Source organism: Bactrocera oleae, chromosome Y, assembly GCF_042242935.1.
Source record: "Bactrocera oleae isolate idBacOlea1 chromosome Y, idBacOlea1, whole genome shotgun sequence".
Taxonomy (NCBI): Eukaryota; Metazoa; Arthropoda; class Insecta; order Diptera; family Tephritidae; genus Bactrocera; species Bactrocera oleae.
The window spans coordinates 354086-368889 of NC_091542.1; the positions used below are offsets into that span (position 1 = coordinate 354086).

At 37.9% G+C, this 14804-nt stretch overlaps 1 pseudogene; it reads left to right on the forward strand.

Moving 5' to 3' along the window:
- Positions 1 to 11488: 11488 nt before the first annotated feature.
- Positions 11489 to 14804, forward strand: part of LOC138858273 (importin-4-like) — a 165509-nt pseudogene continuing 162193 nt past the window's right edge.

Below are 14804 nucleotides of genomic sequence, written 5' to 3' on the forward strand. Positions count from 1 at the left end.
CATACCATTAATTGTTAAATTTTTTCAAGCATTTGCTTTGCAGCCTGAGGTCGATCAATTTGTTCATGCTTTTGATATTCTCGAGAGTATGGCAGATTTGAATGCTAAATTGCTGAACAATCACATAAAAATGTTGTTGGAGTTCTGCTTGGAGGCAGGAAGTAATGCCCAATTTGATAGCGATGTGCGCATTAAAGCCGTGGCTTACGTTTGCTGGTTGGTGCGCCTTAAGAAAAAATTTATTATCAAATAAAAGTTGATCGAGCCCATAATTCGAGTTATTTTCAATTTGATGGCAACTGAACCCGAAAACGAAGACGATGAAGAAGAATACTTTTTGGGTGAAGACAACTCGAATCCGATGACAACGGCTATTCAAACAATGGATCTGCTTGCACTGAGAGTGTCACCAAAGAAATCAATTCTGCCATTATTGCAACTTTTTTTGCCCGTGTTGCAGGGTCAGGACCCACTGCCACATTGTGTTTCCTACTTAGGCATGGCCGCTATAGCCGAAGGATGCTCGGAGGCTACTTGCAACAAATATCTCGAAACCATGCGACGGAACATCTTTCGGTTCGAGCACCCGCCTTCTCTAAATTCACTTCGTTTCTTCAAGCAAGATGATATCGATAATGATAACTCGGATGGGGAGGATAATTATATGGACAACATTGCGGGATACAGTGTTAAAAATGCATATTTAGATGAAAAGATAGAGTACCGTTCATCCCTTACTTTGAGAAATATTATCGTAAAGTGTCAATAGACGTATTGAGCTCGTTTATTGTGACTAGGTATAAGGCCAAAATAGTAAATGTAGATGAATCTAGCTCGCTTTTTTTAGGATCGGTAAAAGAACAGTAGCTGTAGATGAACTTTATCACTTCGCTCATCCATGAATCAGACTCTTTGGCTTCGTGACGCACAAAACCATCAAGAAATTGAGCAATAACCTTACGTACAGACTTTTGTTTCTCCTGCATGAGGGCATTAAGCATACCCTGCTTAATAATTTGCTGTTTGTCAACCGGCACTTTGTTCCATTGACGCAATTTCGCTAAATGCTTCTTAAGTAGTGCAACAGAATATTGACGCACCTGTGGCTTCATTGTCGAGACGGCAATTTCGCAAATAGCTGGTACAGTCCCAGAATGCTTGTAAGCCTCCTGCAAATCAGCGGTGGCCTTTTTGATTACATCGTTAGCCGAAGAAAGTAAATTTGTAATTATTTGGATCATTTACTGAATTTTGAATTCCAAAAATTGCTTTCTGTTCCCAAAGACACTTATTCCAGTAGTTTTTCGTTCTTTTCGCTTAAATTACACGCTTACAAATTTCCAAATTATTTGTTTCTCTTGCTTTGCGCCAACTGCTTTATGTTGCTTCATTTTTTTAGACGCACATATAACCGAACTCACACGTGAATACAAAAAAATTTATCGCAATTTCTACTTTTTGCATGTAATTATTTGCAAAAGTTATGTGAATTTTCAAAGAATGATAGAATACAAATAGCTAATAAGCAAATTTACTTAAAGCTTTTTCTTGTATATTGCCCAAAAAATTATTCGAATTGTGATCCAAATATGTGACTGATTGCGCCTTGTTTCGTTGTTTTATCCGTTCCGGCTCGAAGGACCATATATAACCAAGTATATTGCCAGCACCCTCTACGATAGTCTCATCATATTCGCTCTATTCAGCGTCTTCGTCTTCATCTCCAGTAAACTCGTCAAATTGGACAAAGAGTACAACAGAAACTTCTTCGTCATGATGCATAATTTGACCCAATTTGGGTATCATAATTGTAATAGCATTGTAAACGCCTTGCAAATCTTGTAGTTTGTATAGAGCCACAATCGAAGATTTCAATGCGTCAATTGACGCTTTACGTATATCTTCCTATGGATGATCGATCATCTTGTAAACATTTTGATAAGATTTCTCCAAGTAAGGCATGAAAGCGACTCTGGTATGTACGGTGAATTTATTCAATGCTAAAATGGCCTCCTCTTTTTCAACTCAATATGAATTTTCAACACTGTATCCCGCAATGAGGTTCAAATCATCATCCTCCACATCTGAGTTTTCACTCTTATGGCGCTTTTACCGACTGCGCTTATGTTAACCTGTTGCTCTCGCAACCTGTTGCTACAGAGTATAATAGTTTTGTTCACCTAACGGTTGTTGGTATCACCTAAAACTAATCGAGTTAGATATAGGGTTATATATATATAAATAATCAGGATAAAGAGACGAGTTGAAATCCGGGTGACTGTCCGTCCGTCCGTGCAAGCTCTAACTTGAATTAAATTAAGATATCTTTATGAAACTTGATAGACATGTTTCTTAGTACCGTAAGACGGTTGGTATTGCAGATGGGCGTAATCGGACCACTGCCACGCCCACAAATCGCCAATAATCAAAAACAAATAAACTGCAATAACTAAGCTCCGCAATAAGATACAATAGTGTTATTTGGTAAACAGGATCACAGCCCCTCCCTGCATCTGCAGTTAAATTTTTTTTTTAAGTGGGCGTGGTCCCGCCCCTAATAAGTTTAATGTACATGTCTCCTAAACCACTAAAGCTGTAATAGCCAAATTCACTAAAAGCATATGGTTTTAGAACCATAGGGTGAAATCGGGTGACAAGCCCGGCCACTCTTTATATAACGGTACTGTTAAAAAATACTAAAAGCGCGATAAGCCAAGCACCAAACACGCCAGAGACGTTAAATTTTATTTCTGGGATGGTATGAGATGACTTTATAGGAACCGTAAATGTTCGGTTACATCCGAACTTATCCCTTCCTTACTTGTTTATTTTGGGGTTGTTGTGTGCTAATTGATTAATAAGGAATATTTAAAATTATTGAATATAAAGATTAGACTGAAGAAAGTGTAGAAGGAAAATTATATAAGTCACATTGATTCACTATTCACCCTAAATGGTTAACTGATGAAAATGCCATTAATTTTCGTAGGGAAGATTGGTTGAGCCCTCCTAATGAACCAATAATTTTGAGCCAATAATTATGAATTCCATAAAGTTGGTTTCTGTAAGATAAGAGATTTACATAAGAGGTAAAATTTTTGGTCAATTTATTGAAGCTATTGTATTTGTTCAGGAGAGCCCTTCTATTACATTAGGAAATCAGTAATGGAAGGGTGCTGCACCACTTTTTAATAATAACGATGAGATAATTATTGCACTGGGTTGGCAAATATGAAATTGCGGATTTCACTCATAGATGGCTTCAGTTGAATTTTTAGGTTTGCTGGCGTAGTCCAAATGTAAAACACATTTCGTTATTTGATAGTTGGTAATTCAGCTATCAATCAGTAAAAAAAAGTTCGATCGGTTGCGTAGTTTTCAAACGCGGTTCAAAAGGAACATTTTCGTCATATTTTGCGTTTTTAATTTCGAAAAAGGGAAAAACACACCACAAGTTCCCAAAGAGTTATGTGTCTTTATAGCGAAGCAACCATAAAAGAACGGCAGTGTCAAAATTGGTTTGCCAAATTTCATTCTGGTAATTTTCACACAAAGATGAAAAACGCTCTGGTCGTCCAGTTGAAGTTGATGACGACCTGATCAAAGCAATAATCGATTCGGATCGTCACAGTATAACACGCGAGGTTACAAAGAAGTTTCAGGTTTCGCGAACTGAAAGAAACGCATTTAACGCAACGCATTAACAGTTGTGATTTGTTAAAGAAACTTAATGAAAATTATCCATTTTTAAAACAAATGATAACTGGCGATGAAAAATGGGTTTTTTACAACAATACCAGCCAAGTCCACACACATCTTTGGTCACTCGGCAAAAATTATTGCAGCTTGGTTAGGATGTTTTGCCACATCCACCATATAGTCCTGACCTTGCACCATCGAATTACTTTTTCTTTCGATCTTAACAAGGCTCCTTGATTGGGAAAAATTTCAATAATGATGATGATGTCAAATCGTACCTGATTCAGTTATTTGCAAATAAAAACCAGAAGTTTTATGAACGTGGAATTATGATGCTGCCTTAAAGATGGAAAAGGTCATTGACAAAATGTTAAAGTCTTAGTTGCTAACCCAATATATACAAATGTAACCGCATAAGTTAAGGCAATCAATAATTTGTTAATATAATATAGATATATATACATGTATATGTAAATACAAGTATTGTATAAGTACATATGTATATAAGTATAATCACCCCAATTTTTTAATTTTTTATGTATTGGTTTTTTGCAATTCGTTAAAGTTAGGAAAAATATAAGTATATAATGCTCAAATTTTTAGTTTTTATATTTTCCTTCAATGTTTCCATACGCGTGTTTTCAACCTTATAAAACGGATTTTCATAGTTTTAACGGTATACAGGTTCTACAAACATACATACATAATTAATAAAAAACTTAAAACGATACACTTACATTGTCTCGCCTCAAGGGGGTTTTCCCTTTTTTTGCTTAACGCCTGCTGTTCCGATGCCTGTAGTGCAGCTCTCTCTCTGTGTTTTTGCTGCTGTATATATTGTGTATTTTGTTGTGAATCTCGCTCCCGTGTTTGATTGTTAATGTCTTTTTTATACTCTCGCAACCTGTTGCTACAGTGTATAATAGTTTTGTTCACCTAACGGTTGTTTGTATCACCAAAAACTAATCGAGTTAGATATAGGGTTATATATATATAAATGATCAGGATGAAGAGACGAGTTGAAATCCGGCTGACTACCTGTCCGTCTGTCCGTCCGTCCGTCCGTGAGACCGTTGGTATTGCAGATGGGCTCAATCGGACCACTGCCACGCCCACAAAACGCCATTATTCAAAAACAAATAAATTGCCATAACTAAGCTCCACAACATGATACAAGACTCTTATTTGCTATACAGGATCACAATAGCGAGGGGCATCTGCAGTTAAAATTTTTTTTTAAAGTGACCGTGGTCCCGCCCCTAATAGGATTAATGTGTATATCTCCGAAACCGCTAATGCTATAATAACAAAATTCTCTGAAAGCAAATGTTTTTAGTACCTCTACCTACAGTGTGAAAATGAGTGAATTCGGGTGACAACTCCACCCACTCCCCATATAACGGTACTGTTGAAAAATACTAAAAGCGCGATAAGCCAATCACTAAACCGCCACAGACGTTAAATTTTATCTCTGGGATGGTATGAGATGACTTTATAGGAACCGCGTTCAAAATTAGTCAGTGAGCGTGGCACCACCCAATTTTAGGTGAAAACCCATATATTGGGATCTGCTTAACCGATTTTTATCAAATTCGGTGCATAACGTTCTTTTCATATTTCTATGTTATAGTGCGAAAATGAGCGAAATCGGACTACAACCATGTATATTTCCCATATAATACCATTTTCAATTCCATCTGATTCTTTCACTTTCCAATATGCATATCAAGCAACAATGATTATATCGGTGTAAAACTTTGCGTGAATAATACGTTTAAAGTATGCCACCTTGTGACCAAAAATTGTCTAAATCGAAGCAAAACTCTTCAAGCCCCTAAGTACTAAATATGTGGACCACAGTGCCTATAATTGACCTTCTACCGAAAATATTCAGTCAATCCACAAAGAAATCTCAAACGAGTATACCATTTGACTTTGCGAGAGTATAAAATGTTCGGTTACATCCGAACTTAGCCCTTCCTTACTTGTTTTTGTATATTTTTGGGTTTCACGGCGAGTTTAGATTTTTTGTTTTTGTGTTTCAGTATTTTTTGATTTTATGTTTTTTTTTTTTTGCACATTTAATATGTTTTGCCGCTTTTCTACTTTTATGTTATATATGTATGTGTATGTGTTCGAACATATCTTCGGTCACTCAACTCACAAATTCACCTTTTGCCTATGTAGGCATATAGGTACATATATTTTCTCTATGTACACATATAACATATATATATATTTATATATCTCTTTATATAACACTGCACTGTTTTATCCAATAACTGTCACTGCACCTTTTTGGTTTTTTGTTTTCACTGAATGTTCACTTCTTGGCACCGCACCTTTACCACTGCACCTGTTTTGTTTTTTCCAATAAATGCGCCTATGTTTTATTCACTGTTTGTTCATTTTTTGCCACATTATTTTTTTTTCATGTTGTTATTTTTTGTTCACGTTATTTAATTATTATTTTTTTTTTTCTTTAATGTTTAATGACCCATAGTTCCGTTCACTAGGGCTCGAAGGACCATAAATAACCAAGTACGAAATTAATTTTGATTTCACTCACCGCTAGTAAAATCAGTTGATAAAAACGAAGTGATTTTGGGAAAGCGGGTGCTCGAACCGAAAGATGTTCTCTCGTAAGTGAATCGATGCTATAAAGAAGCGTACGGGATCCTTTTGTTGTCCCTTATATATCTATTGATGGCTTTATGGTAGTGTGATCGTGGCGATGTTGTATATGTGTGCGTGTTGGTGCATAGTGTAGTGATGTGGAATGTAAGGGAGGTAGGTGCGGTGATGTGGATGTGAATTGATGTGGTGAATGAATAATAACCAAGTACAAAATTAATTTTGATTTAACTCACCGCAAGTAAAATCAGTTGATAAAAACGAAGTGAAGTTAGAGAAGGCGGGTGCTCGAATCAAAAGATCTTCCGTCGCTGGTCGTCTGGTTTCAAGATATTAGTTGCAAATAGCCTCCGAGCATCCTTCGGCTATAGCGGCAATGCTTAAGTAGGCAGCACGACGTGGCAGTGGGTCCTAAACCCTGCAAGGCCGGCTAAAAAAAGTTGCAATAATTGCGGAATCAATTTCTCTGCTGGCACGCTCAGTGCAAGCAGATCCATTGTTTGAGTAGCCGTTGTCATCGGATTCGAACTGTCTTGACCCAAAAAGTACTCTTCATCATCGTCTTCGTTTTCGGGTTCAGTTGCCATCAAATTGGAAACAACTCGAATAATGAGCTCGATCAACTTTTGTTTGATAATCAATTTTTTCTTAAAGCGCACCAACGAGCCAACGTAAGCCACGGCTTTAATGCGCACAGCGCTATCAAATAGGGCATTACTTGCTGCTTCCTAGCAGGACTTCAACAACATTTTGATGTGATTGTTCAGCAATTTAGCATTCAAATCTGCCACACTCTTGAAAATTTCAAAAACATAAACTAATTGATCGACCTCAGCCTGCAAATGCGTGAAGGGATTTAGCAATTAACGGTATGGACTTCTGCAACGTTTGTTTGGCTGTGTTGTGACCCAATGTGAACGGCACTAAATAAGTCATGCCAGTTACAATGTTGAAAACCATAAATAACCAAGTATACAACTTGGGTATTTAAATTTTAATAGCATTGGAAACGCCTTGCAAATCTTGTTGTTTGTATAGAGCAACAATGAACGTGTTCAATGCGTCAATTGACACTTTACGTATGTCTTTCTGTGGATGACCGACCATCTTGTAAACATTTTGATAAGATTTCTCCAAGTAAGGAATGAAAGCGACTCCGGTATGCTCGGCAAATTCCTTCAATGCTAAAATGGCCTCCTCTTTTTCATCTAAATGAATTTTCAACGTCATGGTATCTGTGGCGAACGGCGTGAAGCTTTGCTTGCCGAACGTGCGAGCCAAGGCAGCATGAGTGTCGATAGCCTATGGACGCAGACTGATAATACCCTCTTTTTCTGTTGGAGCCAAATATGATCGCAGACGAACCGAATTGTTGGGATTCAGAGCCTCGAATAAAATTTTAATAAGCACCGACAAATATGGCTTCATTTCGTCTTCCAAATTATCACAAAACGTTTCTAGCGCATACAACATACGATCAATGTGTTTGGCTTCAGCGCCGCCCCTTCGAGATTCATTGCAGAGCTGATGCAAAAATTCGCAAAGTATAGGTAGGTTTTGTGATGCGAATTTGGTGATGTCTGATTGTAAATGTTCGGAGAATTGTCCCAGCGCAAAGAAGGCTGCATTACGAACAAGTATTAGGTCGGTGATGCCTACTTTAACAGTATTCATAATAGCCATGCTTAAGTAGGCAGCACGACGTGGTAGTGGGTCCTGATCCATCAAGGCGGGCTCCAAAAGTTGCACGCTCAATGCAAGCAGATCCATTGTTTGAGTAGCCGTTGTCATCGGGTTCGAGTTGTCTTCACCCAAAAATTATTCTTCATCATCGTCTTCGCCTTCGGGTTCAGTTGCCATCAAATTGAAAACCACTCGAATTATTGGCTCGATCAACTTGTGGTGGATAATCAATTTTTTCTTAAGTCGCACCAACCAGCCAGCATAAGCAGAACTCCAACGATAATTTGATGTGATTGTTCAGCAATTTAGCATTCAAATCTGCCATACTCTCGAGAACATCAAAAGTATGAACAAATTGATCGACCTCAGCCTGCAAATGCGTGAAGGGATTTAGCAATTAACGGTATGGACTTCTGCAACGTTTGTTTGGCTGTGTTGTGACCCAATGTGAACGGCACTAAATAAGTCATGCCAGTTACAATGTTGAAAACCATAAATAACCAAGTATACAACTTGGGTATTTACATTGTAATAGCACTGGAAACGCCATGCAAATCTTGTTGTTTGTATAGAGCAACAATGAACGTATTCAATGCGTCAATTGACACTTTACGTATGTCTTTCTGTGGATGACCGACCATCTTGTAAACATTTTGATAAAATTTCTCCAAGTAAGGAATGAAAGTGACTCCGGTATGCTCGCCAAATTCCTTCAATGCTAAAATGGCCTCCTCTTTTTTATCTAAATGAATTTTCAACACGGTATCCCGCAATGTTGTCCAACTCATCATCCTTCCCATCCGATTTTTCAATATTGATATCGTCTTCGTTTTCATCGGAATCCTCTGCTGCCGCTGATACTCCATCATCGGGTTTAAATTGTGGTACAACCTTCTCTGTAGAGAGTATAGAATCAAACATGCATTCAATCACCTTCGGGAAAACGGAGGACAGCTCCTCATTTACCACCCCAACCAATAAGGCAATCAAATTAAAAAGAGCACAACGTACATCGAGATCCTTAGCCTTCTCGAGTAAATTCAAAGCGAACGTCATGGTATCTGTGGCGAACGATATGAAGCTTTGATTGCCGATCGTGCGAGCCAAGGCAGCATGAGTGTCGATAGCCTATGGACTGATCCATCAAGGCGGGCTCCAAAAGTTACACGCTCAAGGCAAGCAGATCCATTGTTTGAGTAGCCGTTGTCATCGGGTTCGAGATGTCTTCACCCAAAAATTATTCTTAACCATCGTCTTCGCCTTCGGATTCAGTTGCCATCAAATTGAAAACCACTCGAATTATTGGCTCGATCAACTTGTGTTGGATAATCAATTTTTTCTTAAGTCGCACCAACCAGCCAGCATAAGCAGAACTCCAACAACAATTTGATGTGATTGTTCAGCAATTTAGCATTCAAATCTGCCATACTCTCGAGAACATCAAAAGTATGAACAAATTGATCGACCTCAGCCTGCACAGCAAATGCTTGAAGGGATTTAACAATTAACGGTATGGACTTCTGCAACGTTTGTTTGGCTGTGTTGTGACCCAATGTGAACGGCACCAAAGAAGTCATACTGGCTAGTATGTAGAAAATAACAGGTGTAGTTGCTTCGGTGGCCACCAGTGCAGCAGTGAACATTTCGCAAATCGATTTCATATGCTGCAAAAATTGATCCGGGGTCGCAGCAGCCAAAATAGCAAATGTAGAACCTAGCTCGCTTTGCTTAAGATCGGCCGAAGAGCAATAGCTGTAGATGAGCGTTAGCACTTCGATCATCCATGAGGCATACTTTTTATCTTCATGACGCACCAAAACACCGAAAAATTGCGCATTAAGCATACCCTGCTTAATAATTTGCTGTTGCTCAGCCGGTACTTTGTTCCATAGACGCAATTTTGGTCAGCACTTCTTAAGTAGTACAGCAGAATATTGACGCACCTGTTGCTCCGGTGCCGAGACGGCAATTTCACAAAGAGCTGGTACTGTCTCAGGATCGTTATCCGAAGTAAGCAAATTTGTAATAATTTGGATCATTTGCTGCATTTTGGATTCTAAAAATTGATTTCTGTTTTCAAAGACTTTTATTCCATTTTTTTTCGCTCTTTTCGCTAAAATTACACGCTTAAAAAGTTGCCAATTATTTGCTTATCTTGCTTTGTGCCAATTGCTTTATGTTCTTTCGTCTTCTACACGCAAATATAACCGAAATCACACGTGAGTACAAAGGAATGTAACACAATTTCTGCTTTTTGCATATAATTATTTGAAAAAAGTTATGTGAATTGCACCAGTATTCTCCGTACTACTTCACTAGGCAGATGATTTTCAAAAATTAGCTAATAAGAAAATTTACTGACAGCTTTTTCTTGTTTACTTGTATCAGAGAACGTTTATCAGAGAATGTAGATTATTACAGTAGTTGAGCAGAAATTTTAACAGTGGCACGTGAACAGAGCTGAGCACTGAATGTAAATTATGCTCAGAAGTTTGCATTGATATTACAGCCGCATGTTAGCTTATATTTTTTTACATTTATATGCAATCATATTCATAGATATGAAATTCCTTTTCTGAATATCTATGATATCATGAAAAATTTATTACATTTTAATTAAAATATATTACTTCAAAAGAATATTTGCTGTTGCTTTTTAAATATTGCTTATGTTTGATAATATGAAATACTTTCATATAAGTACATATATATGTATATGTATCTGCTATGCTTTACTATATATGTACATACATACATAAGTATATAACATACTAACATAATATCTTAAAAATCTTAATATATTTAAATAGTAATATAAGCAAATCACACCTTTCATGATTTAAAGCATATGTATGTACTTATGTAAGTACAATTCAAATTCAAATCCAGTTATTATCATTTATCAGTAATAACATTTGCGCGCACTGCTCTATATGTACATACATACATATGTGCTTATGACATTGCCACACAAATAATGGATACAAAAACCTACATATTTTTCAATTTTAAAACATTTTTCAATTTTAAAATATTTTTCTACGACAAAATCTGCGTCAATATGTATGCATGCTCATATATTATATAACCATACATATTTACGATGATTTGTAGGCAAAGCTGTTAGAGCGACAAGGGAAACGGTGACAATCGGCGGCCCTTCGTTATTTTTATTCAGCATAAGTCGGATTTTTACCAACAACACAATATTGTGACGCTTTGTTGTCGCGTCAGTCCTTCGACATAGTGACTTTTTGACAAGAAAACAAAAAACGTGAGCTTCGGCCATTGGTTGTCCGTGGCAACGGAGATTTCGCATCAAACAATGAGTTACATATATATGTGCATGTAGACAAATTAATAATTATAATAGGTACTTTCATATTTGTTTACATGCACACAAATTTCGCAAAAGAGCGAAAAAAAGTGGAATAAGAGTCTTTGAAAGAGAAATCAATTTTTAGAATCCAAAATGCAGCAAATGATCCAAATTATTACAAATTTGCTTACTTCGGATAACGATCCTGAGACTGTACCAGCTCTTTGTGAAATTGCCGTCTCGGCACCGGAGCAACAGGAGCGCCAATATTCTGCTGTACTACTTAAGAAGCACTGACCAAAATTGCGTCAATGGAACAAAGTACCGGTTGAGTAACAGCAAATTGTTAAGCAGGGTATACTTAATGCTCAATTTTTCGGTGTTTTGGTGCGTCACGAAGCCAAAAAGTCTGACTCAAGGATGAGCGAAGTGCTAAAGCTCATCTACAGCTATTGCTCTTCGGCCGATCTTAAGCAAAGCGAGCTAGGTTCTACATTTGCTATTTTGGCTGCTGCGACCCCGGATCAATTTTTGCAGCATATGAAATCGATTTGCGAAATTTTCACTGCTGCACTGGTGGCCACCGAAGCAACTACACCTGTTATTTTCAACATACTAGCTAGTATGACTTCTTTGGTGCCGTTCACATTGGGTCACAACACAGCCAAACAAACGTTGCAGAAGTCCATACCGTTAATTGTTAAATCCCTTCAAGCATTTGCTGTGCAGGCTGAGGTCGATCAATTTGTTCATACTTTTGATGTTCTCGAGAGTATGGCAGATTTGAATGCTAAATTGCTGAACAATCACATCAAATTATTGTTGGAGTTCTGCTTATGCTGGCTGGTTGGTGCGACTTAAGAAAAAATTGATTATCCACCACAAGTTGATCGAGCCAATAATTCGAGTGGTTTTCAATTTGATGACAACTGAACCCGAACTACTCAAACAATGGATCTGCGTGCATTGAGCGTGCAACTTTTGGAGCCCGCCTTGATGGATCAGGACCCACTACCACGTCGTGCTGCCTACTTAAGCATGGCTATGCTGAATACTGTTAAAGTAGGCATCACCGACCTAATACTTGTTCGTAATGCAGCCTTCTTTGCGCTGGGACAATTCTCCGAACATTTACAATCAGACATCACCAAATTCGCATCACAAAACCTACCTATACGTTGCGAATTTTTGCATGAGGTCTGCAATGAATCTCGAAGGGGCGGCGCTGAAGCCAAACACATTGATCGTATGTTGTATGCGTTAGAAACGTTTTGTGATAATTTGGAAGACGAAATGAAGCCATATTTGTCGGTGCTTCTTAAAATTTTATTCGAGGCTCTGAATCCCAACAATTCGGTTCGTCTGCGATCATATTTGGCTCCAACAGAAAAAGAGGGTATTATCAGTCTGCGTCCATAGGCTATCGACACTCATGCTGCCTTGGCTCGCACGTTCGGCAAGCAAAGCTTCATGCCGTTCGCCACAGATACCATGACGTTCGCTTTGAATTTACTCGAGAAGGCTAAGGATCTCGATGTACGTTGTGCTCATTTTAATTTGATTGCCTTATTGGTTGAGGTGGTAAATGAGGAGCTGGCCTCCGTTTTCCCGAAGGTGATTGAATGCATATTTGATTCTATACTCTCTACAGAGAAGGTTGTACCAGCATTTAAAGACGATGATGGAGTATCAGCGGCAGCAGAGGATTCCGATGAAAACGAAGACGATATCAATACTGAAAAATCGGATGGGAAGGATGATGAGTTGGACAACATTGCGGGATACAGTGTTGAAAATTCATTTAGATGAAAAAGAGGAGGCCATTTTAGCATTGAAGGAATTTGCCGAGCATACCGGAGTCGCTTTCATTCCTTACTTGGAGAAATCTTATCAAAATGTTTACAAGATGGTCGGTCATCCACAGAAAGACATACGTAAAGTGTCAATTGACGCATTGAACACGTTCATTGTTGCTCTATACAAACAACAAGATTTGCAAGGCGTTTCCAATGCTATTAAAATTTAAATACCCAAGTTGTATACTTGGTTATTTATGGTTTTCAACATTGTAACTGGCATGACTTATTTAGTGCCGTTCACATTGGGTCACAACACAGCCAAACAAACGTTGCAGAAGTCCATACCGTTAATTGCTAAATCCCTTCACGCATTTGCAGGCTGAGGTCGATCAATTAGTTTATGTTTTTGACATTTTCAAGAGTATGGCAGATTTGAATGCTTAATTGCTGAACAATCACATCAAAATGTTGTTGAAGTTCTGCTTGGAAACAGCAAGTAATGCCCTATTTGATAGCGCTGTGCGCATTAAAGCCGTGGCTTACGTTGGCTCGTTGGTGCGCTTTAAGAAAAAATTGATTATCAAACAAAAGTTGATCGAGCTCATTATTCGAGTTGTTTTCAATTAGATGGCAACTGAACCCGAAAACGAAGACGACGATGAAGAGTACTTTTTGGGTCAAGACAGCTCGAATCCGATGACAACGGCTACTCAAACAATGGATCTGCTTGCACTGAGCGTGCCACCAGAGAAATTAATTCCGCCATTATTGCAACTTTTTTAGCCTGCCTTGCAGGGTCAGGACCCACTGCGACGTCGTGCTGCCTACTTAAGCATTGCCGCTATAGCCGAAGGATGCTCGGAGGCTATTTGCAACTAATATCTTGAAACCAGGCGACCAGCGATGGAAGATCTTTCGATTCGAGCACCCGCCTTCTCTAAATTCACTTCGTTTTTATCAACTGATTTTACTTGCGGTGAGTTAAATCAAAATTAATTTTGTACTTGGTTATTATTCATTCACCGCATCAATTCACATCCACATCACCACACCTACTTACCATATATTTCACATCACTACACAATGCACCAACACGCAACACATACAACATCACCACGATAAGACTACAATAAAGCCATCAATAGATATATAAGGGACTACAAAAGGATCCCGTACGCTTCTTTTTAGCATCGATTCGCTTACGAGAGAACATCTTTCGGTTCGAGCACCCGCTTTCCCAAAATCACTTCCTTTTTAACACGCTTATATTAGTTTCACTTGTATGTCTGTTTGTAACTAAACTAAACTCGATTACAAAGTATGCGCAAAATGTTTGCATACTTTTAGGCATATTTTGACATCTCAATCGGAACAAATCAACTGAACAGACAGAACAAAAATTATGATATTTAGGATAAAATTTTTTAATGGCAGATCAAAATATGGAATTTAATAAAAAATAAACAAGAATTGAATAAATGAGAAGTTATTCATTATCAAATCAATATCATTATTCATTTTCAAATTCAATCTTTCCGAAAGGAAAGTTGTCAACCGCTCTGACTTATTATCAGCGAAGTTGATGTTGAAAACGCCACCGAAGATAAGTGGAAATTTGTTACCATTGATAATCCGATTAAAATACCTAATTTCAATTGTATTGTTCAATT